The sequence below is a fragment of the Ornithodoros turicata genome, chromosome 1 (genome assembly GCF_037126465.1).
Source record: "Ornithodoros turicata isolate Travis chromosome 1, ASM3712646v1, whole genome shotgun sequence".
NCBI classification, from domain to species: Eukaryota; Metazoa; Arthropoda; class Arachnida; order Ixodida; family Argasidae; genus Ornithodoros; species Ornithodoros turicata.
Genome location: NC_088201.1, coordinates 104,125,143 through 104,130,538, shown reverse-complemented (window position 1 = coordinate 104,130,538; position 5,396 = coordinate 104,125,143). Strand labels below are relative to the sequence as shown.

Here is a 5,396-nt window from a genome sequence, read left to right as displayed (position 1 = left end):
AAACTCCAAAAAGTCTGCAAGTGTCTGGAATGGTCTATCTAGGCAGATCTGTTGCTCTGATACATCGTCCATTGTGCTAAAACGCTGTAGTATCGTAGACAGCTGCTCACTTTGTGACTGCTGGGTCACTTTAAGGATGTGTGAGGTCTTCAAAACCTCCTTTTCAAATGCTACAAATTACAAAAAAAAAATTAAGGACAGCCAAAGAAAAAAAAAAACATGCATTTCATACGATGGCCAGGACTGTTGGATGGATAATCACAATGATTATTTCCTTCGTGGTCAGATCCTCTGCGCGGAGCTAGAATTCATTCACCGGACATTTGTATATCTCAGGCCTGCTCAATTGCTCATAAGTAATCGATGCCCATTACGTACCGTGACACGACTGATTCTGTGCTGTTTCTCTCCTGTAATCGACATTCAGGTCATGCCGTAGAGATGTGGTCGGGGCAGAAATGCTTCGCACAAAGTCGGCACCAATGCCTGCAACCACAAGAACGCTATAATGTGTTTAGTCTCCCAATTCACATTACTTTGAAGAGGCGAAGTACACTGCAGCTGTGGGTGAGTCACCCCTGGAAAACGGGATAACTGCTGTGGCCTGCAGTCCGTAGACATGAGCTGGGAACCTACAATAGAAAAGTGTACTTTCCTCAGCACACATATTAGCTAATAAGGACCGCACATGGCAGGTACCTGAAGTAAATAAGAAAGTTTTGTGTGCGCGGCAAACTTATGCCCTGTTATCGTTGACGGTATACTATGTCTTCTTGGTCGCCTGGTAATGAACACATGGAAGCAATGGATATCATCAGCTACTTTGCAAATCTAGTTTTTCTTAGCCCTTAGTTCTAGATGTGGGAAAGAATTCCATCTCACTTTGGCAACGAGAGCCTTGTACGAGCCCTGGTGGCGAGGGGTCGGCAGACCGCGGTAAGTACTGCACTGGCTGCACCCCTGAAATTAAGTGTAGCACTTAGTGTCAGAAAACATGCTTAATTGGTCCAACATTCAATTATTGGCATACTCCACTAGAATTAAAACCATAAAACGTGAGAACTGTACTGCTTAGTGAGTGCATACAAGATGTTTATTTTCAGCTTTTAAAGAATGTTTATTAAAATGCTGAAAGCGGCATAAATGTTTTTGCAGTTGAGTTATTCGGAAAGGCGAACATCTTTGGAGTAGATTATCTAACTACCAGAAAACTAATTACGTTAAGTTCATTAATTACCTTTTAATAATTAATTTAAACTATTATTTTAATCAATTATTTTTTATCTTTTAATCCCTGAATTTGGTATGCAAACGAGCCAGAACCAAGGCGACTGGGGACGCAGGGATTACGTTCATTTGACATCAGAGGGCCACATGCTCTGGAGGAATGGAGATAATTGGTGTGTGCCACTATAAACCACTTTCACGCCCAGATAAGCCTCCATCGGCCGGGGTGATGCGCTCCACAGCCATGCGTTTTGGGTTTAGTCTCACCTGCATATCAAAATTTGCGTATGGATATTTTGACGGTCGTACAGGTTGCATGATTTTTCAAAATGTGGAATGCCGTTCGAAGATAGCATCTCAATCTATTATCTCGCTTTTGTCCAAAATTTCCTAATTACAAAGTCAACTAATGTTCTTTCAGTTATTAGTCACCTGGCAGTTATATACTTTCTTCCACAGGATGTCCGCCTGGCCATAGAACTGAACTGCTAGAACATGTAGACTGCTCTTGTAGCTTTTTTTAAATAAGAATTCGGTGACACCCTGTATTTGAGGTGATTCCACCATGTATAGAAATTACATGCCACAGGGATATTACTGTAAAGATTGAAATACATGTGTGTGGCGTAGTTGATGCTGATGGCACTTCAATAGGAGGAGGTTCTCTTCCTTGAGCTTCTGCCCACCGCGGAAATGGGTAAGTACGCCCGAGAGCGACTGAAAGAAATAGCATAAAACGTGACAGAAATAAAAGAAGCAATTGAATCCTATTAACATGACAAATAATAGCTCCACTGTCATAACCACACCACCATCAAAGCAGTGGCACGTGCACGAATTCACACAGACTGCTGTTCAATGCGATATAGGGTTCCTCCTCAGTGCTTGCTATGCGCAGTTACTTTACTGTGATAACTTTAGTAACACCGACAAGGAGTAAATACTTCAGCTTGTAGTTAGTAATTGTTATTGTCCCAAGCTCTCGCTTTCACTGTACGTCTAATTTGTTACTGATTTAGTAAGTACACCTAATGGAGGTATTATGCATCGCAGCCATCACAGCGGAAGCTGAAGGTCTTGCTCTTACCATGCTCATGATTTCCTTGTGTCTCTGGCACTGACTGCACTTCCGTGGACTGCCCTATATAAAAAAAGAAATAATCTGGATCCATAGCTTCAAACATGAGCACAAACACAGATATCACAAACATTTTCTGGCGACAGTCTGCGCCAGATGTTTTGAGACTCACTCCTGTTCACTTGGTGCGACAAGTCAAAATACGTTGGTGGAGTTGGTGGCCTTGGCGGTGCGTAACCACACTCTTCAGAATCAGTTGTCCAACTGTCGTGGAATTGCACTTCGTCGTGGTCATGTGGACTGCCCCGATTTGTCCTTCTCCTTTTCCGTTTTCCCCTGCCTAGTTCTGTGTCACTTGCAAGATCGGAGGTCATTTCAGCCTTTTTGAGTTTTGTTTGTGCCTCCTCGTATGTGTCTGGTATGAACATAAAGAGCACAACACAGATAGTCACATATGACACATCCCATTACGATTTTGCATTGTGCCATCAATTACGTGCAAAAGTTGCTATTACATACCAAATGATGATAGCACGACACATCTATGCTTGGACCAGTGATGCTGCGGTACAGTTCCCCTCATAATAGAATGCCTGAGCTTGCCAGTGTCCTTTTCATTTGGCCACATACACGTCCCTCCGTCGACCATCCAGCTGCCATGTATGATGGCGACAGAATCTTCTTCATCTGGGAACTTAACCACGACATAGGTCTTCACCCCTAACGGTTAGAAGTGATATGAGCTGTACTTGGTTTCACACACAATAAAGAGTGCAAGATGACAGTCTTGATCACAGATGAGACATTACTGCATATGCACCAGAGGGAAAACAGCAAATCTATCTCTGAAGGGGAGCCTCAGAGCTTTCTGTTGGATCTCGGATAGGGACCACACATTCAAAGGTGAAAGACTGTGCACTACTTTTATGCCAAAAATCGATGACTTGCAGGGATGAGTATATAAGTATCCGGTGCTTAGGAATTTTCTGCCAATCACAACAGGTTCCTTCGTGGAGGACCTGAACGCAATGTTATCTATGCGCACAAGTGAACCATCAGCGAGATGCAAGTATTGTCACGCCTCGTTGTACGCAGAGTGAATTTCCCAGGAATGGTTACTTTCTTGTACTCCGGGCCTACACAGCTCACTGGGAGTGGTCCTGAATTATGGCTGATTGCAAAATGAGGTGTGTCTTGCGTAGCATTGATATTGGTGCATGGGAGGTTACGTTTTTCTATGATTCGGTTGTAGAGCTGCTCCAGGGGACGTCCTGGCTTCCTCAGGGTTGATTTGATAGTCTGCATAAAATTTTCGAATGGGAAGGCACTCCACGTGTCCAAAGCACCATGTTCTCGAACATCGTCTGCTAAGTGTATCAAGTTGTGTACATTGTGTGACACATTGTACGCTCCATAAAGAGAAGTGTAGACCTCGACAAAGAGCCTTAGCAGTTTTTCAGCATAATCAACATAGTCTTTGGATAAGACAGGGCTGCATAGGATGGTTATGGCTGTGTGCAATACCATGAAATTTGAAAAAAAGGGTCCAGGAACTAGCGAAAGCAAAACTATGGGTCCAGTGTAGAGCAGCAGCGTCCTGAACTCTGTAGCCTTCCATCTCTCTAACTCCGTGAGCGTACGAGGTCGCCTGCTAAAATCTGAACACATATGGGGTTCAACTTTAAGACACTGAACAGATATTTGGTCTCTTACGCTGCTTCCAAGGCGGTACGCCTTGTCCCCTTTGAACCACAGCATCAGAAGTTTGTGCATTACCCCGAGACATACCAGATGCATGTAGTCCAGTGGGACTGCTTTAACCAAATCAATCGGCAAGTTCTTTAATATGGTGTCAGTTATGTGGTGGTTCTCATTCACACGACGACGAAATGCATCATCGGTCATTAGCTGTGCATCCAGTTCAGGGAAACAAACTCGACCGTTCTGGTAGCTCCCCTCCGTAGTACACTTCGTACAACTGAAATATGCGCTGTGACCCTTAACTCCCAACACATAAGCTTTTGCTGGTGCATCAAATAATGCCGACTAGAACCACTCTGACAACATTCTCTTCTATGAGCACTCCGTTGGTCAGAACATCACACAGCTAAGTTACAAATGGCTCAAGAAAGGTGTTGGCAGAAATGCTTTTCGACTTGCCATAATAAACACCAATTGGAAATGGGGAGCAGTTACTGTTTTCGATTTTGCACAATATTGGCCAGAATTGATCTTTTGTGCTCTTTGTCAACGGTAAGCCATCAATGTTCACGTTGATAAGAATTTTCTCGCTTGAAAAACGCTGCCCTTTCAGTGCATGCTGCAGGCCAACAGTCAGTCCAAAGTGACAGTATCTGCCTTCTGCCATCTCGATAATGCAACTGGCTTCTCGTGGTGTGTGCAGCAAGGTTCTAGCACACGACGGGAGAGTTATGAACGATGGCTGGGACCGCAGAAGAACAAGAAGTGTTGTTAGATGAGTGTGCGGCACTGCAGACTCAGCTGCCCATTGTCTCAGCCGGTGCTCGAATGAGATTTCGGGAACAATTAGTGGGTGGTCTCAGCGGTCGGGACTTGAATTCTGTTGCACTTCAAACTGTTGGTGCCGTTGCTCTCTCTGCACAGTAGTTAGGTTGAGATCCAGTGGTAAGATTTGTGACACCGTGTTAGGAGTCCCTGCTGTTTCCTGTGACTCTGCGGTTGTTGAAGCGGGAATTCCACTACTGGCTTCTCTGCTTATTGTACTACCAATTGCGCACAAACTCTGTTCAATTCCGCGCCTTACGCGACGGTGAAATGTCGTTTTAGACGGCAGCATTTCTGCAAAGGCACAGCGTCTCACACAGCGAGCATCTCAATTTCGTGTGCGAGGATTGCGCGTCAATTTCTTTTTTCCAATCAGAGGTGAGAACACGTTGCAAGGGGCTTGCGCTTTTACAGAAACAATATAAACATACCTTCTTCCTTGTCCATCAATGAAGCTCACCGCCGACGCTCATTCGCTTGATACATGCCAATCCAATATTGCGGCTACAGTGACAAAGAAACGTACGCTTTCGCGCCACATATTTGGGTGCAGTTTCAGCCAGCC

At 44.5% G+C, this 5,396-nt stretch overlaps 1 long non-coding RNA gene across 1 annotated transcript; it reads right to left on the bottom strand.

Annotated features, from left to right (window-relative positions):
• Positions 1 to 1,790: 1,790 nt before the first annotated feature.
• Positions 1,791 to 2,614, bottom strand: LOC135367278 (uncharacterized). The gene is made up of 3 exons (XR_010414410.1): positions 2,478 to 2,614; positions 2,315 to 2,368; positions 1,791 to 1,944 (listed from the first exon to the last, which is right to left on the bottom strand). It is a non-coding gene; the product is annotated as an uncharacterized LOC135367278 (long non-coding RNA).
• Positions 2,615 to 5,396: the final 2,782 nt, after the last annotated feature.